This window comes from Camelus dromedarius, chromosome 19 (genome assembly GCF_036321535.1).
Source record: "Camelus dromedarius isolate mCamDro1 chromosome 19, mCamDro1.pat, whole genome shotgun sequence".
NCBI classification, from domain to species: Eukaryota; Metazoa; Chordata; class Mammalia; order Artiodactyla; family Camelidae; genus Camelus; species Camelus dromedarius.
This window is the reverse complement of record NC_087454.1, coordinates 12,645,450-12,673,064: the sequence shown is the minus strand read 5'-3', so window position 1 is coordinate 12,673,064 and position 27,615 is coordinate 12,645,450. Positions and strand designations below refer to the sequence as shown.

At 37.9% G+C, this 27,615-nt stretch overlaps 1 long non-coding RNA gene across 1 annotated transcript in view; it reads right to left on the bottom strand.

Annotated features, from left to right (window-relative positions):
- Positions 1-19,001: 19,001 nt before the first annotated feature.
- Positions 19,002-27,615, bottom strand: part of LOC116147687 (uncharacterized) — a 498,674-nt gene continuing 490,060 nt past the window's right edge. The window contains exon 7 of the long non-coding RNA XR_010376819.1: positions 19,002-20,934. This is a non-coding gene — a long non-coding RNA (uncharacterized LOC116147687). The remainder of the gene's footprint in view (positions 20,935-27,615) is intronic.

The following is a 27,615-nucleotide window of genomic DNA, read 5'->3' as shown; positions in this document are numbered from 1 at the left end:
TTAGCAACAAGAACAGGAAATCTAACCCACAGTGGCTTAAATAATAAGAAGATTGTATTGTGTCGTACAACATGTGATCCCAGGTAGGGTGGCCCTAGCGTCAGGTAATTCAGCAGCTCAAAAATATCAGAGGACACAGCTTCTCTCCATCTCTCCCCTGCTCTTCTCAGTGGGTGTGCCAAGTCTCCACATGGTCTTGAGATGGCTGCAACAGCTCCAGGCATCCCATTCAATGTCCCAAGTCAAAATGTGGTTTAAAAAAACAAAACAAAACTCATATTTTTCCTGCATACTTTTTAAGAGCCAAGAAACATTTCTCGAAAGCTCTCCCAGCAGTCTTACACTCATATTTCATTAGCCAGAGCTGGGTCATATGCGCCCTTTCTAAACAGATCATTGATAATAGGAAATGAAATTACCACAGTTGATTTAGACAAGTCAAAATTTATTGGCTCCAGAGCTGTCTTTTCCTCAAGGACAGGCTGCATGGAAAAAAAATGTGGGTATCTGAACAAAATTTGGTTTCTTTAGCAAAAGTGGGGCATAGCTCTGGTAGACAGCTAATAAAGTTGGTTATAACAGGACTGTCTCACAGTGAGCAGGGACAGGGTGAAAGACAGGGAAACACCAAAAGGGGAAAGTTGGAGATCAGTGGAAAAAGAAAGAAAAAAATAGTAATCTTGTGCATAGCAGGTGTTCGATAATTGCTGATGACAGAAAATGAATGAAATACAACTTACAACAAAGTTAATCTGACACATATTTAATGATACGTGTTGTTCCATGACATCCTAGGCCAATAGTTTAGTAGTCCACATAAATAACTGTAATTAGTACTGCTTTTTGACAGATCTTTATAGCTTTTAATCTTCTGTTGTTAATTAACTAGTTTAAGAACAAGCATCAATGTTCAGAGGCTTTTTCCCCCCCACTCATCTTACAAACAGTGGGACTTTAATCATATATTCCCTGACAAGTAGTGGAATGGCTCCCCAAGAATTGGGGTACCCTGTGAGTCCTCTGCTCCCCGCCGCCACCTGATGGCGTCCAGGAATGAACAGCCTGCCCCACCTTCATTTCCTCAGGGAAGTAACCAGAGCAGCGAGAGCCTGTCAGAGACCCAGGACCTCCTGCAGTCTGGCTGTACCAGCGCTGGAGGCAAGGCTGTCAGAAAGCACAGCAGTGACTCACTGGTTCCAGATCTTTCCCAATTTTAGTAAGAAGGGAGGGGCCAGAGTCTTAGTGCAGGTTCCTGAGAGGTTTCCAGCCGGGGGACAGAAGGAGCACTGGATGCTAATCAGGGAAACTCCGTTCCTCTTCGCCCAGCTCCTTTCATGATTAAAGTTTGTTTCCTTAAATGCAAAACGAGTGCTGGGGAGTCTGCGCTCTCAAGATTCCTTCCAGCTCTGCCTTCAGGAATTCTACTTCACAGTTTCGCTTGAGGCCAGACTAGTTTAATTCAGTTATGAGCAGACCTACAGAACTGTATCTGAGGTAACTTCATACTTTACTGGGAACACTGATTTTAATTAGTGAAGTAGCAGCCTAGAGGTTTAGGTTACCCTCTGTGTGTTGGGTGGCCAATAAAGGACTCGACTGTATAACAGGCTCTGTCAACCCATGTCATCTAAATGTGTGCTGGTTTCCTGAGAAAGGGTGAAGCATCTTGTCATATAGTTTTGTTTTCTTTCTGGACCCCCGAGCCCAAGTTTGAAGTATTTTAAGCCACTCCAAAGGAACTGAGATCAACGTGACAATTTTATTCTCTATTATTATCATGATGCCATTACAGTTGCTTTCCTCTATTGGTGGCATAAGAAACCCCTCTGATGCAGTATCATTAGAATGCCCCCAAAATGGCAATTTCTGAGGAATGTCTCTCCTTTCCTTGATTCTGAAAATGTACTTTCCAGACAATCCCCAACTTTATAAGGTTATTCTCCTCTTTTTTTTTAAATTGAAGTATAGTCAGTTACAATGTGTTTCTGGTGTACAGCGTAATGTCCCAGGCATGCATATATATGCATATATGTTTTCATTAAAGATTATTACAAGATATTAAATATAGTTCCCTATGCTATACAGAAGACATTTGGTTTTTATCTATTTTTATATATAGTGGTTAACCTTTGCAAATCTCAAACTCCCAAATTTATCAGTTCCCACCCCCCTTTCCCCTGGTAACCATAAAATTGTTTACTATGTCTGCAAGTCTCTTTCTGTTTTGTAGATGAGTTCATGAGTGTCCTCTTTTTTCTTTTTTCTTTTTTTTTTTAGATTCCACATATGAGTGATATCATACGGTATTTTCTCTTTCTGGCTTACTTCACTTAGAATGACAATCTCCAGGTCCATCCATGTTGCTGCAAATGGCATTATTTTATTTTTTTATGTCTGAGTAGTATTCCATTGTATAAATATACCACAACTTCTTTATCATCTGTCAGTGGACATTTAGGTTGTTTCCATGTCTTGGCTATTGTATATAATGCTACTATGAACATTGGGGTGCATGTATCTTTTCAAATTAAGAGTTCCTTCTGGATATATGCCCAGGAGTGGGATTGCTGGATCATATGGTAGGTCTGTTTTTAGTCTTTTGAGGAATCTGCATACTGTTTTCCACAGTGGCTGCACCAAACCACATTCCCACCATCAGTGTAGGAGGGTTCCCTTTTCTCCGCACCCTCTCCAGCATTTATCGTTTGTGGACTTCTTAGTGATGGCCATTCTGACTGATATGAGGTGATACCTCATTGCAGTTTTGGTTTGCATTTCTCTGATAATTAGTGATACTGAGCATTTTTTTTTCATGTGCCTGTTGGCCACTTGTATGTCTTTATTGGAGAATTGCTTGTTTAGCTCTTATGCCCATTTTCGGATTGGGTTTCTTGTTGTTGTTGTTATTAAGTTGTATGAGCTGCTTATATATTCTGGAAATTAAACCTTTGTCAGTCGTATCATTTGTAAATATTTTCTCCCATTCCATAGGTTGTCTTTTTGTTTTGCTTATGGTTTCCTTTGCTGTGCAAAAGTTTATACATTTAATTAGGTCCCATTTGTTTATTTTTGCTTTTATTTCCATTGCCTGGGTAGACTGCTCTGGGAGAACATTGCTAAGATTTACGTCAGAGAATGTTTTGCCTATGTGTTCTTCTAGGAGGTTTATCATGTCTTGTCTTATATTTAAATCTTTAAGCCATTTTGAGTTTATTTTTATGTGTGGTGTGAGGGAGTGTTCTAACCTCATTGATTTACATGCAGCTGCCCAATTTTCCCAGCACCACTTGCTGAAGAGACTGTCTTTACTCCATTGTATATTCTTGCCTCCTTTGTCCAAGATTAATTGTTGTTGAAGATTATTCTTGTTAATTAGCCTTGAACTCCTTAATGGATCTTTTCCGGGCCATCTGAGACGGGACTACACTGGTCAAGGAAGGTGTTAAAGTGCTGCGTCCCTGGTAGCTCTCCGCACGTGCCCTTGTCTGTGTGCGGTCATCGTCACCCTTCCTTTCCTCCCACTCAAGGCCCTGTTGGTCTTTTTACTGTTTCACTGTCGATCTCAAATCCTCACCTGCCCAGTGTGCTTACCACAGACAATGCCTTGACCAGTGGACAGCCTGCCCCCTCACTCTGCTGGGTGATCCCTCTGTTGGTGCCACACATGACATGCTACCAGGGAGAGCCTCTGCTCTCATCACCACCTCCACCTTCACCGAGACCACTCTGACCTCCAGGCCCTTTCCTGGAGATAAAGTGAGCAGTTATGGAATTGGGGCCCCCGGACACAACCTGATCCTGCTGGCTCTTCCAACCTCCCCTCTTGTCCCATCATTCTCTCGGGGGAGCTGAAGAAAGTGGGAATCTTGGAGTCATGTCTTCTCTTTGCTGCTGTGCTCTCACTTTGGCAGGAAGAGTAAGGTGGGAATTCTAGTCTTCCTCAGGGAAGGACTCAAAGATGTGTATCTGTCTTCTTGGGTCCCAAGAGCCTGTTTGAGCTGTCACTAAGCAGACTTGGAACAGTTGCTCCAGAGTCGCACTTGCCATAGCAGCACATGTGTGCTTGTGAGTATAGACCTCCTTCCAGTCTATACTCAGCCCTGACCTCCCAAAACCTGTGCAGATTATGAGTCCCGTTCAGCCAAGATCTCCCTAGTCCTGAGCTGTTCTCAAGTACCAGGTTTTACATTCATCTAACTAAAGCAAAGGGACCGTCATGCACACAAGCTTCTGTGGGAAGGCGGAGCCCAAGAGCATAATTTCGCCTTTCTTTGTGCTTATCTACTCTTTAGAATATGTGTTATTACCAAAGTACATTTCGAAGATGGAAAACCTGAAAGGATGAAATGATCATAGTATCTTGGTCAAAAAATACTAGTGCAAGAAGAAAAGGGGAAGGAAATGTTAGTAAATATTTGTTAATTGTCACATATTTACTGATTATTTGAAGTGTTTTGCTTAATCGTACTTGATTTTAATAAAATACTAAGTCTAATTGGAGAAGATATGCTTCCTGGACGCAACCTGAGCATATGCTTTGTAAGATTAATTAGAAACTGGCTAGTGTGACTTGGTGAGACTAGGCTATATTTGCTGAACTTGAGATGAGAAATTTTCTTCTGTTTCTTTTAAGCAAGATTCAGGAAGTTCAATAAATGCCACTTAACTGGGGCAGACTTGATCCGGGGGAGTTGCTGAATTGGGAAACCAATTACGACTAATGATAATTAGCATGCACTGCTGCTTAATTGGGATAGGTGGTCCATTGAGTTGGTATCACTGTAGGTAATTAAATGATGCTCTTGATGGATAAGAGATAGTCTTCTTGATGCTTTAAAGACTGAAGGCAGTTTATTTCCTCTCTGGATCATGCTATTGCTGGTTGAGGGGAAATTCATTTTCAAAGTGATGCCTTCGGAAGTTCTGCTTGTTTTGAAAGGACCTCTTTGTGTGTGGTGCTATGTGTGTCTGTGTATTTCTCTTTGTAAATGGACTGATAAGAAATGAAGGATTATACATTTTCTCAAATGCAAAGACTGAGACCTGGACAGTTTTGAGTGATTTCCTCATAATTGTCACCATATAGTGATTGAACGTGGACAAGAACGTGGAATGTTTAGTCTTCCTCCCTAGTGATCCAGCACAGAGGTCTTTCTGGATTGGAAGCCAGGCTCAGAGGGCAGTGGGAGGAGCCTGCCTGGGGGTTGGCTGCTGTCCCACAGAGATAAGACACTTTGCCTCCCTGGACTTCAGGTGCCACTTCTAGTAAATGAAAGCATGGGATTAAATAGTCACTGAGGCCCCTTCCAGCTATAAAAACAAAAGTGCTTCAATTTGGTGGCATTACTTAAAAGTTGTTGAGAAAAAAATCTTCACTGTTAACATTTAAAAAGCATTATTATTAGGTCAGGTCACTGGCAAAAAGTAGTAATAATCTCAGGCCACATTTAAAAATGCACACGATGTAGCTGTGTGCTTTTTGTAAGGTTGGGGGAGAGGTGGGGGTGGATACTCATGGAATGATTTTTGTGCTGTGAACAAAGCATAAATCACAGAGAGGTAAAGAAAATGAAGGAGATATTCATGAGTCTGGACAACCTGAAAAATTTATGGAAATGAAATAGAAGAGGAAAGTAGAAGATAATGAGATGCATTAAGCTCTGGGAAAGGGAGAAAGACTTGGGTGAGGCAGTGATGTAGAACACTGGTTCCCAGGGTCCTGCTGGACAAGACGTAGCATTGAGCATGATGGCGATGGAGAAACCAGGCTCTGCCAGGAAGCACGTCCTAATGGCCGAGATAAGACACAAATAGTAGTAATTACTGGGATCTATTCTAAATTGTTTTGACTTAGATATCAGTTTAAGATACTGGATCAAAAACTAGTTTCATCTATATTTTCCCTATAGGAGCCAGCATAATACCAAGCATTTGGATCAAGATACTCAATCATACTAGAAATGTGATGATTAAATAATGTGTAGCATCCAGCCTCCCCTAGCTCTTTGTTTTCCTGTCTTAATTTGTCTCCCTAAGTTCATCATTTACACATGACCTCAAAGTAACATCACCATCAGTTCTAGATCGGTGATGACTTATGATTATAACTTGTAAAACTATCCAGACTTGCAGAGTCCTGTACTGTCTTTTGAACTTGCAGACTGCTTTAAATGTCTCATTGATCTGCTAACAGTAAACTCTGTCTAAATATTTATTTTGGGGGTCACAGTATGGAGATAAATAATATAGAAATATATGTAAACTTGCACATACATACACACAGATAGATACAGAGATGAGGATGTAATTATCTCATATGTTGGAAATGAACACATTTTCAAATGCATATTATTTTATTTTTGAAAAATGATTTTGCTTCACCTGTTAGTCACATCCCAGTTTAAAGCCAGTGAAAGGGCACATTTAGGTTACTTTACTTTATTCCTGTTTGTGTTATTATGTATAGGCTTGTAGAAAGTCAGTGAAACATTGCCAACTACAGTTTGAGAGAATGAATGTGGTTGATTTAGGAATAAATCAGCAAACAAATAGACATAAAATTGCCAGCGGACTGCTTCAAGTTCAGATGCCACTGTCTTTGTAGAGGAGTTGCTAACTCTCATGCATCCAAAAGGGATCTGATGACAGAGACCCCGAGCTGAAATGGCGTGAACTCCAAGCTCCGTTGTGGAATTTACTTCTATTTCTTCGTTATGAATTTTGCAGATATAAAATAGACTTCTGGTGTTAACTGACCTTTATCTTATCCCTTATTATTCTATTACTCAGATGGCCCTTGAAGAAAGATATCTTTGGTACGTAGACTTTCTAAACGTGTCCTTCATCCAGAAAAAACCTATCCATCTGGAATTAAGGACCCTGGTACAATCGAACCAGCAGTATTTCCTTCAAGTGTGTTCTCTGCTGTCGCTTGGGAAGTGCAGTCAGGCGCACAGGGAACAGAACTTTGGGGCAACTGCAGTGAACGGTCCAGCCAGGCTCCTTCACCAGGGGGACAAGACGGGGCACTGCAGCTTCAGCTTCATGACCTTTATACTCTGAGTGCTTTACCGCTTGATTAAAACTGTGCTCATGCTTAACGGCAGACTGCTGATGGGGTTTATAATAAGGCACAAACACACAGGGAGGTTTATTAGAGGTACTTTATGTAACCATTTTTCGGGAATATGATTTTGTTTGAGAAGTTACTAGAGGTCGGAATGACAACTGTTCTGTAACTCCCTGGTAAGTTTTCCAGATCAGTTCATGTGGAAACCAAATTGCACCTGAGCAAATATTGAAGGGTGTAGCAAAAGGAAGGAATAGCTTTCATTTTGCAACCACAAATATTACAATAGCTTATGCACATATTTTAGGAAAACATTTTTTCTTATGTGAAACCACTCTGCATGAAATTGCAGGATCAGTTTTGGTGGTGCGGATAACCTCAGTTCTTTCACAACTGTAGCCCCAGGAGAATTAGGATGTGACTGCTACAGAAAAATAAATGGGAAAAAGGGCTCATCTTCTGTCTTGCCACCTAACAGATAGCATTACTGGTATCATTTTACAACATGATGGTAGATGGAAAAACACAATCTAGAAATTGATAAAAGCACTCCAAATCTTACTATAAAAATAGACGATAATCATAAAACAGGGCCAATGTTTAAAAACTGCTAATGATATAGTAGTTACTTGTAGAGTGTTTAATGTTCCGGGTGCTATTCAGAGAGCTCTACGTGGTTTCCATCACTTAATCCTCGCATTTCTGTGAGTTAGGTACAAGTTTTATTCCATTGCACCACTATGGAAACTGAAGCACAGAGAGATTAAGTGTCTTGTTCAGTGTTATACAGACGCTGTGGTAGAGTTAGAATCCAAACGGAGGCAGTCTGATTCTGAAGACCTTTTTCTCAAGCCAGACATGACACGACCTCCTTACATGTACTTCAGTTATCAACAGAGATGGCCTTAGGGACCAGAAATGACCTTCTGTACCAGAGTTCCTATTCTGAAATAAGCTCCAAAAAGTAGGAAAGAACCCCGCCAAGTCCTCCCTGAGCGGCAAGACCCTCTGAGTGATACAAGACCACCTCACATCTTTCTTTTTTCCTTAGCAAAGAAGGCTAGAATACAGTGGGTGAAAACATGAACTTCTGGAGCCAGACTCAGTGGCAAAATGCATTTAGCAAGTTACCTAACTTTATCTATGCCTATTTCCACATCTTGAAAATGGTGATTAAAAATAGCCACTGCAGACATTTTTTTATCAGGACTAAAACATTACATTCCTCAGCTGTTTAGCACAGTGTTCGACACTTACTATGCAGCCAGTGAATGGTAGCTGTCACTATTATTAATTAAAAGCATTTAAACCAGGAGCATTAATTAGAACTGAGAATTTCAGTTTATTTGTTATTTCTTACTTTCTGTTCATATAGTTTTTCTTTTCTCTCTTTTATTTTTTCCTTTTCCTGCGGATATAATTAAGAGGAAAGTTCTTCTTTGAAGAGTATTTTTATAACATCAAGTTTTAACTCTTTTGGCAAAAAAAAAGTTTAAAAAATCTACTTATAAGGAGCAATGAGGGATTAAAGAACAAAGTGAGACAAAAGTCATTCTATGGGCAAAGAAAATGATCTATTTGGGGGTGATAAGTTAAATTAATAAATTGAAAAAATGTATGGAAAAAGAGAGAGGACACGTCTTATCCCAAAGAAAGGGCACGCCCAGAAGGAATCTGAGAGGGGAAGGGTGCTGTTAGCTAACGTGGTAACAAGTGTAGTGTCGCTACTTTGGAGCCTAGATTCAAGTGCCATGTGATTGCACATGGTTAATGGTGGCATTTCTAAACACTGCCTTGGACCATAACTGAGAAACTGTAAAAGACCATCCTTCCACCGACTTTGTTTTTAAAAGATTAAAAAAAAAAAACTTTAGCCAAATTTTAGCTTTCCATTGATGTCTACTAAGAGTTTATTAAGACAATTCGTCCATTCAATGGCCGTCATCCAGACCATCATGAAATGGCATGGTTGTGGAGTCTTAAAGACCTGGGATTTAATACATCTCCAGCACCTCGTGATGCATGATTTTGGGCAAGTCGTTTAATGTCTCTGAGCCTAACTATGCTACGTGCCCCATGGGTTGTTGTACATCCTGTTATAATGTGCACAGTGCTCGGCACAGCAGTGCTCAGCCTGTGGCCCCCAGTCCAGCCTCATTAGGAAAGTTACTAGAAATGTAATGCCTCACTGCAGGTGGAGTCCAGCAATCTGAGTTCTGTCAAGTCATCAGGTGATTCTGATGACTTGAAACTGAGAACAATTGTCACAGCATAAGTTCTGACAAATAATTGGGGTCAATAAAAAGCACATAGGATTACTGATGTTGTGTGGCAAGCTCGGTACTAGCAGCTGAGGACACTGAAAAAAAAAATGTTTGTGTTCCATCTAGAGAAACTCAACTGTCAAGTCTGGTAAGAATTACTTGAGAATATCATTTGATCTAAGTCCATGGTTCTCAAATTCGTCTGTACTGAAAAGAGCTGGGGAGGCTTTAATTTTGCTTAATTGTGGCAGATATATATATCTATATATATAGATATAAAACATAAAATGTACCATTCTCATTATTTGGGGGTCTACAGTTCAGTGGCGTTGTGTACATTCACAGTGCTGTGCGACCATCACCACCGTCCACCTTCAGAACCTTTTAATCTTGTCAGATTCTCTACCTACCAAATAATAACTCACCTTTCTTCCTCACCCCGGCTCCTGGAAACCACTATTCTACTGTCTGCCTCTCTGAATTTGACGATTTTACCACCTTATATAAGTGGAATTACACAGTATTTGTCCTTTAGTGACTGGCTTACTTAGCATAATGTCTTCAAGGTTCATCCCTGTTGTAGCATGTGTCAGAATTTTCTTAATTTCCTTTTTTGAAAAGATTGACTAATATGCCATTGTATGTGTGTATCATATTTTGTTTATCCATCCATCAGCTGATGGACACTTGGGTTGCTTCTGCTTTTAGCTACTGTGAATAAGGCTGCTGTGAACAGGGGTGTGTGCATATCTAAGTCCTTGCTTTCAGTTCTACTCAGACTTCCCATTTTTTCATGGTTCAGCCATGGAAGGGTGTCCCTTTCTTGTTCATTTCCTCTAGGTTATCGCATTTGTTTATATATAATTGTTTATAGAACTCCCTTACAAACCTTATTGCAATCCTTCTGTAAAATATTGTAATTTTTAAAATTTTATTTGAGTCATCTCTTTTCCCTTGGTCATATAGCTAAAAGCTTGTCAATTTTGTTTATTTTTCTGGAAAAATCACTTCTTGATTTGGTTGATTTTTTTCTGTTGTTGGAAAGGTTTTTAAAAATGTGCCAGTGCCCTACTCCCAGATGTCTTCTCACTTTGATTTAGTGTGAGATGGGGTTTGGATACAAGCATTTTCTAAAAGCCTCCTAGGTGATTTTAATGTGCAACCATGTTTGAGATCACTGGTCTAAGAAATTTTTGATTCCAGAGGTACTTAATGGCATTTCCCTAATTCAGTATTTAGGTTTATGACAGGGAAATTCTTGTAGAAGATAATGCAAAATAATGCTATTATATGGAATTGGTCAGTAAAAAGTGGTAAGTTGGAATTTCAGTGTTGGGTTCCTCTTTTTCTTTTCAGTAATTTGTCCCCTCATAATGAATGACTACTTCTGTTATGACAATGTAGTTAACAAATATTCACACGAGGTTAGGTATTGTACTGATCAAGCACAGTATACAGTTAGTCCCTGCCCTCAGGAAAGCTGACAAGAGGCAAGAGAACCACTTACTAAAGTTACTTCATAAAACTTTCATCTCTGATGCCCTGCAGTTCACTTCCTAAGTTTACTTCCTATTACCCCCTCGTTCCTAGAACTACCAAGACAGTACTTTCCAAGGAATTCCAACTTCTGTATTTCATGTAATCTAAGGCCCCATCAACTTAAGATGCAGTAATTTTTAATATTTTAATAAAACCTCCCCAAACAGCACTACCAATAAAGATTATGACACATCGGCCATTGTAAAATGCATCCTACTTTGAGAGAGATTAAAATGTGAAAAAATAAGCATCTTTGGATCAATAGAATATGCTAAGGGATTCTTGCATTTATATGGCCAACCAAAGGTTGACTGTGTACCTCCTTATCTGGGATAGTAGACTTTTGCTGTAAGAGTCAAAGGAACACAAGAGATATGTTCTTGATACCTCTTCCAGTGCTCTTAATATGAATTCAAAGCTTTTAGGCCTTGATGTTTACCAGCTAAGTCAAGACATGTGCTTTCAATAGAAGGGGCCATCAAGCCAGGTCTGTTCTTCTAGATATTTGCTGTTGCCAGGTCGTGTTTGTCTTGTTCAAATTGGGATGAAGCCAGTCCATCTCAGTCCAAGTCTCCACCTCACTTGCGCTGAGGAAGCAGACAAAATGACGCGTCTGGATTAGGTGAACTAGCCAGACCGCAGGTCTGAGTCCGTGCCCATGCTGGCGGTCCTGCAGAGCCACGTGCAGTGTGGGTGACTCTCCCGTGTTACTTGGGAATTTGGCCAGGTCATGGGAGAAATTCAGAGTGGAAGATGTGAACATTAAAATACTCCAGGAGGCATTCTAGAAGATCATGATCACATTCGACCCAAACAAATGAAGTGACCTGCCATGTTACGTGGCAGTGCTTCTGGGTGAGAAGGCAGGTCAAGAGTCCAGGTAGGAATTAAGGAAACCTTGGCTCATTTGCTTTCCGCCCCCCTCATATTTTCCTCTTGCCGCATACATACGAAATCTAAAAAAATTTTCCTCATATAATATGCCACCTTTACCCCGTTTTTTTCTCCTTTGAAAATGTAAAAGGCTTCTTTAAGTAGAATTTTTTTTTTTAAATCAAATCCAAGATAACAGAGGATTAAATGAAAGAAACAGCCAGCTGTTTTCAATAGTTAGGAATGGGCTGGAACAAGCTAGAAGAAAAATCCTGTCTTAGACACGTCCAGCCGCTCTCTTCTCCTCCTTCATTGTTTTATTGTCTCCTTACCTTGGGCTGGGGCACCAGGTTGTCACCCTCCACCCATGATCTTCAGATCTTCGGAAAAAGCAGCAGGGACTAAGTGAACTCTGTTTAAGTCCTCTCAAATGATCCATCCCTACTATCTTCCAAACACAGACATGAAGCTCATAGTTTCACATGCAGCCTTTTACTTTGCTGTTCAGTGTGGGGGACATAATCTTTTTCAACTTCTCATTGACACAACCATAAAAATGCATGAAAAGGGACGAAAGCAGCTGAAACTAACAACAGCCAAGAATAAGAAACAGTTCCCGGACAGCCTTCTTGAGAAAGAAGAACAAAACTGGAGGCATCACGTGCCCCTATTTTAAACCATCTTACAAAGCTATAGTAAACAAAATAGTATGGTGTTGGCATAAAAACTGACATAGTTCAATGGAACAGAATAGAAAGCCCAGAAAGAAACCCACACATAAATGGTCAGTTAATTTATGACAAACATGCCAAGAAGATACAATGGGGAAAGATTTAGACTTTGTTTACTTTAAAGCTATCTATTATTATTTTAACATTTTATCTCTTAGCAGCCATGATACTTGGTTTGAGTTTAACTGCCCCTCTCTCCAGAGATATCTAGTTGATAAATTTTCTGTGAAAAATATCTTTCCTGGCCTGCATAGCTGTATTTCATTCCTTGCCAAGTTATCATTCCATTTTCCCAAGAGAATTAATCTGAATTTTTGACAACATATATAGAGTCAGCCACTCTTTTCTGAAATTCCCTTTTAAAGGTCATTGTATTTCAACTAGAAAAACAGAAAGAAAGTGCTTCCCTCCTCCCTCCCTTCCCTCCCTGATTCTTTCCTTTTCAAGGATTTCAATATATTATCCACTCTTGAGTTTAACTTTTAAAAATGTACACATTGCAGTTTTATTTGGCCTTGTCACTTGTTCCTGTGTGTATTCACAGGATGTGACTGTGGTCACTTGGTTTGGTGAATCTGGCATACAAACTTGCAGACATAAATCAGTGGAAAGAACAGGATACGGGGAGTCAGGGATCTATGATCAAGTCTGAGGCCTTCCAGGGTACAACCTGTGCAAGTCATCTAATTTCACAAAACAGCACTTGTTTTTGATACTAAAGATGGCACATTGTCTGTGATCAAACCACAGCAGCCTGAACCCCACAGCAGATTACCAGTGCCATTTATCCCTACTCTACAGTGTTAACAGCAGGATTGTTTGAATCCACTGTGTTTGTAAGGTATACTTGGCTTTGGTGAAGCATGGATGGGGTAACCAGTGTAGCTTGTGTGTGCAATGGTGGCTGTGAAATAGCTAAATCTTAAAAATCTTAAAAACTTAAGCTTCTACAATGAGCAAATGTCCCTGCAGAGGGTTCCTTCCCAGACCGAGAATGATGCTTATGCTAAGAAAGAAGGAACACTGATAATTAGAACACATGTTATTTCATTTAAAGCTACTCTGGTGATGACCAAGATTATTCTTGGTGCTTATTTTTACTTAATGGACCTGCAATTTGTTTAGCAGAACAGAGGAAATTTTCAAAAGGTGGTTCATATTTGCCCTTGTTGCTCAGTACGTGGGATCGCCTCTATAAAGGCTTTCTTTCCTTCTCTCTGTTTGGGCTATGTTCAACCAAAGTTGTCCAGCTCAATTTTATGAAGTGTATTTCTCCCTTCTTGTCACAGAAACATAATTTGATCAGTGTTCAAAGAGAATTTTTTACCCCTTCCAAAATTGTGTGGGTTGAAAAATTCTTCTTGCTGTCAGGCTCTTCATGACTAATAAATGTTACCTGTATCAAGTCTTCTAATTATCTACAAGATTTTGGATTTCAGAGCCAGCAATTTTATTATTTTACCATCTGCCAGAATGTTTTTGGCAGGGTTCAGTAAAAAAAAAAAAAATAGGCAATGTGGATGAAAAGTTGATTAATTAAATACTAAACCTAAGTATAAAAATGATACCATGGAGTTTGGCTTAAGCCAGCCTGACGGTGCACTGGGTACCACTAGGTCCGTGGTGAAAATACGTGCTCAGCACGCCTTTCCCGCTGACCATGTCACTCACACAAGAGAAGTTAAAGAGGAAGAGAGGAAGACTTTCCATGGCAGATAATGTTCAGTTCCTTCCGAGGGTAGTTTCTTATTTAAGTGGCTTGTAATTTTAGGTTATTAAAAATGACAATTTAACAAAGAAAGCTAAAAACACTAAGTAATACATTGAAAAAACCATTTTGTATTTGCTCAGAAATAACATCTGCATGGAGACCTAGGGTGCTTTTGGCGATCCTTCTAAATTCTTCTCTATCCATCGCCCAGGGAATACAGACGTGTGAGTTGCAGACTGCCTGAATAGTTCAGGTATCTCACAGGCTGCGTAAGTTGCTTCTAAACAGAAATGCTGCATGAATTCTCTTTTCCTTAAAGTGAACACCAATTCCTTCTGTGCTGTGAAGGTGCTACGCTACCATTTTAATGGCGAATTGATGTGACAGCATGCCCTGGGCATTATCCTGAAAAGAGTACATTGACTGTCAGTGCTGATACACCTGTCCATGGTGCTCCTCCATCTTCGGAGCCTGTATAGTGGACGGATGATAACAGCGCCTACTTTAGCAGACAGACGTGAGGATTAAACAAGTCAATATATGTGAAGCACTTAGAACGCAGTCTGGCATAGAGTGGTGCCTCCATCAATGTTACCTATATATAAATACTATTTGTGTCATTTGACAGAAATTATACTAAGAAAAACTTCTTAAAATATTTATGTATGCAGACAGTTACCATTGCAACACTTGTAACAGAGTAAATTTGGAAACGATTATAATGACCAGGTATGAGAGAAGTAATAAGAGAAAGAACAGCAAATGATGGTATAGCCATGCAGTGGAGTGCTGAGTGGCGTGTGTGAAGATTTTCAGTAACACAACTTCCAGTTTTATAATATTAAACAATAGAAACATGACAAAATTTATGTCAATATAATTTCAGTTAACAAATCAATAAGTAAAGAGGGAATGAAATATAAAATAATGTTAATATACAGAGATGATCAGATTTATGGGTGATTTTACTTGTTCACATCTTTGGGTTTTCTTCCTATAATAAATATGATTATAGAAATAAAGAGTTATATATATTAAAGTAAGTTATTAGCATGAATGAATGAGAACAGAGTTGACATGGAAGGTCAGTATAAATTATGAAAACTGGAAGCTGTCTTAAAGATCATGTACTTGAACCTCTTTCCTTTAATGAGGAAATAATCAAAGCTCAGAAAGGAGAGGAAACTTGCTCAGTCATACAGTTAAGAGTCTGAATACAGATTTTAAATTTCTCCTGAAGTTGAACTTGTTCAAATGGATGTGTTGAATAGTTTTGGCTGTGACACTGTCTTATGTACATATGATTAAGAAAAATATGAAATGATCCTTTAGAAACTGGAAATTTTCTTCTCTGGCTCTGTATGATAATGTATGTCTTTGAAGGAAAATATCATTATGACATGGGCTACAGAAGGACTGACATTTCAAAGAGGTAGATTTTAATCTGCTTAAAGCTAACAGAGACAATGTTTTTTATTAAGTGACTAAGTTGACTACACTCTGGTGTTAGTGTGTGTAGTTAATCCTGTTCAGTCCTCAGAGACTGAGAGAAGTGGGAGTCACAGACCTACCAGGCAGGATTCTGAGAGGTGACACTTCAGAAGGAATAGTACTGTCACACATTTAAGTTTATAAACTTGCTCTAATAGGTGTGCATTAGCAGTCTTTTTGTATTGTTTTATTTAAGGATAGACCCCTGTGAGTGGGTCTTACTATCATGGCCTTAATTTCTCCTCTACTTTAGTTTATCTTACTCTACCTGGTATTTGTAAGTCACCATCGTTCATTTCTAGACTACAGTGAGGTATAAATGAACTATTTTGTTACTGTTGGTGTTATTGTTACACTGGCACTCATTCCTGCCATTTAATTTTGTTTTCTGTTTCTTGTGCTTTCTTATCTCACTCTATTTTCCACTGGATAGATGGAATTTCTTCTCTCCTTGTCTTAAAGTTACACATTCTGTTTTTATTCTCCTGGTGCTTACCCCTCATGTATTAAGACTCAAATGCATACTTATTTATTCAGTCGCAATGCAAAATCTAATCTGTGTCTATATATTACCCTGGACGAAGCAAGACAGCTAGCATGCTCTTTTACTGGTGACCTGAATACTGCCTGTAGTTCCCAGTCAAGTTAGTATTTTCTAGAGTTTTAATACCAGATTATATGAATCTAATTTTTACAAATTTGTGCTTATTTGAGCAAACATAAGCCTTACTAAGTTCATCCCTCTTTCTTTCCTCCATTGCATATTGCCTCTTCCTTCATTTATCTTTCTTTTTTTCTGAAGTACAGCTTCTAAGAATTCTTTCAAAGAAGGTTGTCTGTAGTAGTACTTGGGACCCTGTATGCCTGAGAGTATCTTTAATCCCCCTTTATGGGGATGGCTCTTCATTTATGCCAGGTGGTAATCTTCAAGTCTTGATTTCCCCAGAAACCTCAATTCTGTCCTCTCTTCAGCATCAGCTGCATTGACTAGTAATGTCTGCCGTGGGAGAAGCTGAAGAAGACCCAGGGCTTAGCCTGTCCTCACTCCGGGGAGGTTGCAGGGAGGGGCACTTCCAGACAGAGAGCTCTTACTGTTGTACTCCTTGTCTCTCTCCCTCCCGAGGCATCTCTTGACCAGTGCCCCTGACCCAAGCTGTTTTAATCCAAGAGTAGCTGCCCTCTGAGAATGCTGACTGCATCAGGGAGTGGGGAGAAAGCTGTTTGGACCATATCAATACCTATTACTATTGGCTGCCTGGAGCAAATGTGCCAGCAGAGAGAGAAGGGGGCACTCTAGAGAGCTCTCCCGAGGCCCGGAAAGTATGTGTGCCTGGAGCTCTCCCGGTGGATGCCGTTTCCCACACACTGAGACTCTCATTCACTTTTTTTCCCCTCAAAGTATTTACTCAAACTTTTTGTTCATTGCTGTGGCATCTCCAAATTTGAGTTGAAGGGAGGAAGCCAGAAGCACGGACTTCTTATTTGCTTATAAATATATACTATATCATACTATATTCAGGTGCTGAGTATTTAAATGACTATATATAAGACAAGATAGATATCACAGAGGAAATATGTTTGGCTAATTAGTGTGGAAATCAGGCTATGAGTATGATCATTATGGAATAAGAGTAATATGAACCAATAAATTATTTAGAGATTTCTAGTAGGTTTTAAAATAATTATATATGTGCCAACTTCATTCACAGGTAGAGTGAACTTTAGTTCTCCCTAGTGAAATCTCATGGTCAAATTGTATTAATGGAATTCCATTAGAGAAAAGACGTAGTAATTTGTATGAAGAGACAAAACGAGATATTGCATAAATGACCTCTTCTCCTAACAATGACCACTGTTCACAAGAAAAAATATACATACTATATCACTTGTATGTAAACTATAAGTATGTTGATTTATTTGTTTGTGGGAGTAGGAATCCTTGATTTAATTTCAGAAATTACACAGAAATTTTAACTAAATAAAAACTATTATGAACTCTTTAGAAATTAACATACAGGTAAAAATTTTAAACAACTTCTTAACTTTAAAAGACTAACTAGATATAAAATATGGATATAGAGAATGCCCCCAAATAATAATAATATATTAACATAGAACACATTAATTTGTATTCTACAGAGAGAAAATGCTTCATTTTTTTAAGGCATTCATAGCATATTATACCCATAAAGCTCCAAAGGAAACCTCAGTAAAATCTGAAAGTTAAATTTTAACCAATCACATTCTCATACTGAATCATTGTAAAAAAAATTTTTTGAACAACAATAATAAAAGGTGAAGCAACCATCACCAACAACAGAAAAAATAAATCCAGCTTCTTAGAAATTAAAAGGTGTCTGCTAAATATCACTGAGATAAAATTATAAATTAAAATGTTGGTCATATACTACGGTTGGCCAGAGTGTAGGAAAATGGGCATGAACATACACTGTTGTTGTATAGACTGATACAGGCTTTTGTGGAGTGCAGTGCAAGAGCACTTAGAGAGTACTTACCAAAATTAAACATGTACATGCCCCTTGACCTAGGAAATCCACTCCCTGGAATCTGCTACAGAGAAATATTTATACATGCAGGCAATGCTATAAGCACAAGTGTGGACCTTTACAGCCTTTTTAATGTAATGTATATTTACGTGAATAAAAGAATATTTGAAAGAATAAAGAGGCTGTTAGCAGTTGGTACCTTGAAAAGTTGGTTTGAAGTAAGAAGAATTTTACTTACAGTTACCTATTTTTGTACTGCTTGAAATTTTATAATTAATAAAAAAATCAATAAAGTACTGATATTTTCAATTTTAGAATATTTAGGACATAATCATAATGTGCTTTTAAAATTTAATTATATGTGGCCAAAGATGTAGTCAAATACCAGTTCAGACCTTTAAATGCCAACATTATACTAGAAAGAATGTAAATAAAATATTTGATGATAGAAATCAAATATGTACAGCAAAGCTAGTCTAAGAAAAATAGGAAGAAAAATTTTAGAAATGAAAGTTGACAGTTGATGATTTAGCATATACATCCAAGCACTGGTTCTTTGAAAAATTTAATAAAATTTAAAATACAAAGTCTAGAGAAAATGTAAATGCTCAAAATTGGGAATGAAAATATGTATAATTACAGAGGAAAACGCAAAAATAATACTTTTGTATCTTTAAGTTTTTAAACTTATGTTTTGATGAAATTCATGACCTAGAAGAAAGTCACAAATTCATCCTTTTACCTAAATTATTGAAAAACAAAAACAACCCAACCCCAAAACTAAGATCTATTAAAGGTTCCAGAACCTGATGATACTGTAGAAAAAAATCTTTCAAAATTTTAAGGAACATATTTCATAAAATAAATGGAACATAAAACAAATAGTTTTAAAATCATTTTGTGATTACTATCATAACCATTATGCAGAAACTTTTTTTGCAAATAGGTATATCTCAAAAATTTGAAAAAAAATTATAGTTCAAATACAAGTACTCATATGCCCAAGTAAGATATATTCTGAGACTGTAAGAAGGATTTAATGTTATAAAATGTCTTAATACAATAAAGCGTGTCAGTAAGTTAAAAGGTATCTTCTAGAGAAATGGCAAACACATTCCCACCTAGGGGAAAAGAAGGAAACAAAAACAAAACAAGTCATTTGACACAGTACTGAAACAGTTCCCAGTAAAAAGTTTCAGTGTACCAGAAATAAAATGATACTTTAAAAATATTACAATGAGTATCTCAACAACAGCTGCGTCGTTCCTCAGAGGACAGAAGATCCCCTACAAAGAACACGCCAGTCAAGTATAATGGAGTCGTGTCCTCTCTGGCAGCTGGTCAAGTCCTACTCAAGAATTACTTCCTTCTGCTAATAGACCCTCATTGTCACTCAGGTGCCAGGTGGCTGTGTCCTCCATGGCATTCTAGGTCCTTCTACATCCCCACAGGGTGGAATGTGACAGGTCTGAACCATTCCTGGTAATATTCTGTTCACCTTGGCAAAGATTGCCTTAGAAAAGAGCACATGATAAAATTCTGAAAATGAAAAGCTAAGATTTCTGTTGTGAGGCTTCTGGGGAAATGGGCAAGATTGACGCACAGAAGTCCCTCTGTTCCGGTTTTAGTATGTTGTGGTGTGTGAGTGTGAAAGCTGGTGCTTCGGTATCTTTCTTGCTACCATGGGGAATGTCAGACTTTTCTGCAGATGGCAGAGAGGAAAGATGCAAAGAATATGAATTCTTAAATTGATATTGTAGAAATAACATTAACCAGTCCTGGAATAATCCTATTGAAAGTTTATTTGAAATGAAATAATCTAATTTATTGTTTAAGCCATTTATTTGAGATGTCTATTAAGTAAAGCTGAAACCATTGATATACCCATATTTACCAAAATTATTTAACACTGGTAGTGTTTTGGAATTAGAACAAATTAAATTAAACTGGTAAAACAGACAAAAAACCCTGAGACTTTGACAGAAAAATTTTAACTTCAGAAAACATCATTATTTGCAGATAGTATCACTGTCTTCTTGGAAGATTCAGCAGCATATCATTGGCATCTGGTGAATGTCCCCGAGACTGACCCTTTATGGGGTCAGTATATTCGCGCATCAAATGCTACCTCTCTAAATTAAGCACCAGACTGTTCTCTAATATAGTTAAAGCCTTTAGTCTTAGATGTAAACCTGACTAATGAATCTTGATTTTCATAGAACCATGTGAATTCAGAAGCCAATGCAATATTTGAAAGCTAAGAGTTGAATCAAATTACAGCTCAGTGAATTTTTACAAAGTGGAAAATTGCAAGCATAATACAGGATAAGAAACGTAACATTGCCAGCATCTCAAAAACCATCACAATAATTCATCTCTCTACTGCTGATGAGCATTTAAATTAGAGGGAGGGTTCTTTTTTTTAAAGTTTTTATTTGGAAATAATTTTAGACATAGAGCCCCCGTGTAGCTTTCACCCAACTTCCCCCAGTGTTAACATCTTACATAACCATAGTACGATTATCAAAATGACATTAACTGTATTAATTAACTAGAAACTATTCATATTTCATCAGTTTTTTGATTAACGTTCTTTTCCTGTTGCCAGATCCAACCCAGGATTCCTCATTACCTTTAGTCATCATGTCTCCTTAGACGCCTTAGTTTGTGGGAATTCCTCAGTCTTTCCTTGTCTTTTGTGACTTTGATGTGTTTGACGAGTACGTGCTCAGCTGTTTTGTTTATGCATCTGGGGGAAGAATACCACAGAGGCGATACGCCTTCTTAGTGCATCGCATCAGAAAGTACACAAAGCTGCTGTGTCTTGGTACTGGCGATACTGACTTTGACCTTGATCACTCAGCTAAGGTGGTATCTGCTTGGTTTCTTCACTCTAAAGTTACTACTTTCCCTATTATAATTAATAAGCATCTTGTGTGGAGATATTTCAAGACTATTCAAATATCCTGTTTTTCCTCAGACATTCACTATTTTTAGCATCCATCAGATGACCATGCCTATAGCAATTATTACTATGGTGTTCTAATAGTGATTTTTTTCATTTTCCATTACTTCTACATTTATTAATTGGAGTCCTTCTGTATATATTTTATATTAGTATGGACTCATGGGTATTTGTTTTACCCTTTGGCTTATAATCCCACACTAATATTATTCAAATTGTTCCAGCTTTGGCTACTGAGAGCATTTTGTGTCCTTTCAACATGCTGCCATCTTTTCTTCTTTATTTAAAGCATTTTCTTTCTTTCTGGTACCATGTAATGCTCCTGGCTCAGTGTATATTTGCCTGTTCCATCCCTGGAATCAATCACTTATCAAAGGAGCCCTGGTTCCTTTTATTGGATAATGGTATTTGGAAACCAAGGTCTGGGCACTAGGAGTGCTCATTGCTATTGGAGTGTCACTGTTTCTACTCCTCACCAAACAGCACTAGGAGATACATATGAATTAGTAGCGATGGATGTATCAGTACATCTGTATTCATATCTATCTGTCTGTCTCTATTATCTATCTAATCATAAATGTATCCCGATATTTTTGATCAGATCCAGCACCACAGAGTTCCCCTTTGCTTATTTGTAACATACAATTATATCTGCTATATGTATGAAAACTTTACTAACTACAGCACAGTTGGATTTAGACTTTTCTATTTTTAATTGAATTGTTTGTCTCATTATTGTGTTAAAAGTCCCATGTTAAATAATGATTTGTAAAAATTTTCTCCCATTCTGTGGATTGTCTTTTCACTTAACTGATAGTATCACTTGCTGTACAAAAGTTCTTAGTTTTCATGAAGTCCAATTATCTGTTTTTCCGTTGTAACATGTGCTTTTTAATTTGGATTTTAGTTATCACAGTTTTCTAGTTTTCCTCATATAGATGTTGTACATATTTTGATAGATTTATACCTGAGTATTTCATCGTGGGGGGTGCTAGTGTAAATGGTATAGAGTTTTTAATTCAAATTCCATTTGTTTGTTGTATAGCAGAGCAATTGGCTTTTGTACATTAACCTTGTACTGTGCAGTCTTGCTGTAATGGCTTATTAGTTCCTATTTTCTTGTTGTTTCTTTTAGGTTTTCTGTAGAGATAATCATGTCATCTGCCAACAACAGTTTTAGTTCTTCTTTCCCAATCTGTGTATCTCCTACATCCTCTTCTTGTCTTGTTGCAGTAGCTAGAAATGCCAGTACAGTACTGAAAAGGAGTGGTGAGAGGGGCTTCGTGAGTTGTTCGTTTCAGTTCTGTTCTGTACTTTTCAGCTCTCGGATTTCTACTTGGTTTCCTCTTATAATTGATATCTCTTTACTGACAATTCTCTATTTGGAGAAATTGTTATCATATTTCCCTTTATTTCTTTAAGCTTGGTTTCCATTCGTTCTTTGAACATATTCATCGTGGGTATTTTGAAGAATTGGGGTGCAAAATATGACATACAGGCCTTCTCAAAGGAGTTTCTCTTGTCTACCTTTCTCCCCCTGCTTATCAATCACACTTTCCTATGTGTTTGCATGTCTTGTAAGTTTTATTGAGTTTGGGGCACGTAAATCATATATTGTTGCAATTCTGGATACAGATTCCATTTAGCCCTTCCTGGGTTCTGTAGTTTCTGTCAGTGTTTGCTTATTTAGTGACTTGACTAGGTATGTCAGTGAAGTGTATTTCTCCCACGGTGTGCATCTGTGAGAACAGAGCTTTGAGCATGTACACAGTCACCCTGACCAATCCATCCCCCACTCCCAAGGATGACAGTGGTTTTAACTGTTTCTTGCTCTCTTCTCTCTGTTAAGCTTCTGGCTGGTCTGCCTCGATTGATACCATGCCTAGCTGTTAGCCTCTACTTACTGCTCTATTGTTCACAACAATGATCTGGGGCACAAATTGCTCCACAGTCTGATTCAGTCAAAATTAGACCCTTTCCAGGACTAGTCTTTGAAGCCAGTCACTGAGGCTTTCTCTGACCCCAAGCTTTTTCTCATATTTCTCTTAAACTTCTAACTGGTGTACCACTTTGCTTATTGCTATCACGGAGCTACAAGTTTCTTCTTAATTGCTCATCACCGGAGTGTCTGCTGTTTTTGACAGCACCAGTGGGCTTGAACTTCCCCACACTGTATTCCAAATAAACTCAGTTCTGTCAGGGAGAGCTATGGAGCTCTCTGTTCTTTTGGCCTGCTTTCCATGCTGTGCCCCTGTTCCAGACGTGGGTTGGAGACAGTGACCTCTTTCTCAGTGTGATACAACTGGTCTGCAAACTAGGTGTTGGGTGAGGTGGTGCCACTGGTCTCCTTGCATGGAAACTTCTCCTAGTGTGGAAACTTTATCCTCCAAACAATGTGGGGTAAGGGTGACTGGAGCCCAGAACTCTCGGCCTGCTACGCCTGGGATAGAGCCTTGTCCCTACAGGTAGGAGCAGGGTGGAAGAATGGAGCCATGGACACCTTAACTGCATCTGTCTGGGATACAGCTCCTGCAGTGTGGAACTGGGAGGGGTGAATAAGAATTCTAGTGGCCTGCGCCTCCCACTAGGAGCTTGGAAGAGAAGGAGCTCCCTCTTTCTGACTCATTCTGCAGAGTATAGCTTCCATCACAGTGGCTGGGGATCGACAAGGGGCAGGTCATGGGTCAAATGCCACATTCTCCCTTTCCTTACCAAAATGTAGATTTGGTAGATTCTTTTAAGTAAGTGCTTCTTCATTTGCTATATGTCCTTGGACAATTTTTAGAGACTTAATAGTTGCTTTTTATAATTTTCACTGATTATGATTTTACATCATAGAAGAGATCCATGGACCTGCTGCCATTTTAGAAGTTTACACCTAATCTCCTATCTGGAAGAGATTAAATGGAATTTATATTATTTCTTCTTCCAATATTTGATAGAATACTCCAGTGAAACCCTCTGGTCTTAGAGTTTTCTTATTGTAAGGCTTTAAGTAGGAAATCAGTTCCTGTTAATTCAAGTTGTCTAGTTCTTGAGTAAGTTTTAGTATTTTTAAACTTAAGTAGTTGGTCAGCTTCATTTAACTTGTTAAATATCATCAACATTAGGTTGTTCTTAATATTTTCTTTATGCTCTTTTGGTGTCTGTGGGGTCTCTTTATATCCTTTTAATGTCTATGAGATCTCATGCGATGATCCATTTTTCATTCCTAATATTGTTATTATTTTTCTTTTTTGTTTCTGGTTGTTTTGGCTAGAAATTTATAAATTTTATTAATTTTCTCAAAGAAACAACTTTTTGGGTTTTTTTAAATTTTCTCTATTTTTTTCTGTTTTTAGTTTTATTGATAACCTGCATTTTAAAAATTATTTCCTCCTTAGGATTCTTAAGGTAGAAGCTTAGATTACTTATCTGAGATCTTTCCTCTTTGTAATATAAACATTTAATACTATTATTTTATCCCTGTATACTCTACTAGCAGCATTAGATAACTTTGATATGTTCTATTTTCAAGGTTTTTTACAGTTCAAAATATTTAAAAATTTCCCCCGAGACTTCATCTTTGACCCATAGGTTATTTTGAAGCCTTCTTAAATCCACACATTTGGGAATTCCCTCATGATTCTTCTTTCACTGATTTCTAGTTTAATTATTTTATGGTCTAAGAATATGTGCGTTTTCTTCTTTTACATTTTTCAGGTTTTTAAAAACTAAGGTCTATCTTGTTGAATGTTCCATGTGTATTTTTTGTTGTTGAATTTCTGTAAACCTTGTTAAATAGTAGGTTAATATGATGGATGGATGATATTTTCAGGTCTTCTATCTTCTCACTGATTTTACTTGTTTTATCCATTACTGAGGAAAGGAATGTTTAAGTCTCCTGACATAATTATGAATTTGCTTATTTCTTCTTTTAGTTCAGTAAATTGTTTCTTCATATGTGTTGAAACTGTTGTTAGGTGGATACATAAACATTCTTATGTCTCTCTGGAAAACTGATCCCTTTATCATCGTGTAATCTTTCTGTATCCCTGAGAATACTCCTTGATGTAAAGTCTGATATTACTACAACTAGTCTTTCCTCTGATTGCATTAAAACATGTTTGCATGGCATGCCTTTTCCCATCCTTACACCTTTAACAGATGTGTAACTATATTTAATGTGGATTTCTTGTAGACAACAAATCTGACCATTTCCATTTCTTCATTCATGTTTGTATCATCCTCATTTAAGGTGATGCTGATTAATACTGTTGGGTTGAACTATACTAACTTTCTAGCCGTTTTCTATTTTTCCATTTTTTTAAATTTATTTTTCCTTCCTTTTCTGGTTATTTCTTTTTCTTTTTTTTTTTGTTATTGTTTATCATTTCACTTGATCTCCTCTATTGATAAAGAATGCTTAGTTATTTAAGACTGTAGGATTTATAATATACATGCTTTACAACATACATATTTAATCAGCTACACTTAAGTAAGATTATATCTCTTTTATGTGTAGTGTAAGAAATTTATAACAGTGTATTACCAATTCCCCCTTTTCACTTATTGTGCTATTGTTGTCATATATTGCTTTCTTTTTTTAACTTTTTTTTATTGAGTTAGTCATTTTACAATGTTGTGTCAAATTCCAGTGCAGAGCACAATTTTTCAGTTATATATAAACATATATTCATTGTCACACTTTTTTTTCACTGTGAGCTATTACAAGATCTTGTGTATATTTCCCTGAGCTATACAGTATAATCTTGTTTATCTATTCTACATTTTGAAATCTCAGTCTGTCCCTTGCCACCCCCGCCCCCTTGGCAACCACAAGTTTGTATTCTATGTCTATATATTGCACTTTTTTATATGCTATAAACACAGTGTATATTCCTACTATCCTTGATTTAATCAGTTGTTTTATAAAGTAGTTAAAAATAAGAAAGCAGTTTCATTTTACTTCCATTTCTAGTGCTCTTCCTTTTTGCATAGATCTCAGTTTCCTTCTGTTGTCAGATTCCTTCTGCCCAAGGAACGTCATTCAATATTTCCTGTTGATTAGGTCTTCTGTCAAATTCCCAGAGTTTACTGTAATCTGGAAAAAATTGTTATTTTTCTTTAATTTTTAAAATATATTCCTGCTGAATAGACAATTGTGGATTGATAGAATTATTTTCCTTTCAAATTTTAAAGATGGCACACCATTGCCTTCTAGCTTGCCCTGCTTCTTGTAAGAAGTCTGCTTTGTTATTCTTATTCCTGTGGAGGTAGTGTCTTACACTGACTTCCTTTCCCTCTGCCTTTTGTTTTTATCAGTCTGGGTGTGACATACTTAGTGTGATGTGCTTAGTGTGTGTGTAGAATGCATGTTGGTGTGTGTTTGGTATTTTCCCTGCTGAGTGGTCCTTGAGCTTCTCTTATCTGAAGTTTGATGTTTGTCACTAATTTTTAAAGCTTCTTCACCTTTATTTCTTTAAATGTTTTCTTCTACTCGATTTCTTCTTCTGGGATTCTAATTACATGTGCGTTAGACCACTTTAAATTGCCTCACAGTTCTTGGCTGATCTCTTCTGTGGGGCGTTCCCTCCCCTCATTTTTTGTCTGTTTCAGTTTGTGTGATACCTGTGGACTTACCTTCAAGTTCACTGAAACGTTCCTCGTGCTGTAGGATGAGTTGTGTTGTTTTCCCTCAAAACATAATTCATATTTTGATGTCCTACGACTCTCTTGGATATAGGGTCTCTCTTGGTGAACTTTTTAAAGAAATAATTAAGTTAAAATGAAGTCTTTAGCTGGGTCCTAAACTAGTATCACTGGTGTTTTTATAGGAAGAGGAGACGAGGACAGGCACGCACACAGGTGGAAGAGCATACGAATACACTCAGAGAAGGGGACCCCTACAAGCCGAGGGGAGAGGCTTCAGAGGAAGCCAACACAGCCATCTCCTTGGTCTCAGCCTTTCAGACTGCCAATTTAAGCCGCCCAGTCCATGATACTGTGGTATGGCAGCCCCAGCAAACTATGACAAGTTGGCCCTGTATGTCAGCTAATGAGTCTGTCAAAGGTATTTTTTTTAATCTCCATGACTTTTTTCTTCATTTCTGACACTTCTACGTGGTATTTCCTTAGAGTCTGCTTTTCTCTCCTGGAGTCACCGAACTGCTACTGCGTGTTATCTGTCTTTTCAATTATGCGTTTACATATTCACCACAGTTACCTGCAGCTCCCTACCAGACAGTTTCAACGTTTGTGTCGTATCTAAGTTTGCTTTTAAGAACTGCATTGTTTCTTGGGAATCTTTTTCCTTCCCTCTTAATCCTTTGTAATGTCCGTAAAGACAAGACATCTTGTGTACTACCATGAAGACCGAGGTGCGCAGCCCCGATGCCTAGAATGGGCATACTTTTTTCTTATGGGACTTTATTGTGGGAGTTAAAGTTAATCTCAGTAGCAATTGAGCTGGGTTTGAGATTTGTT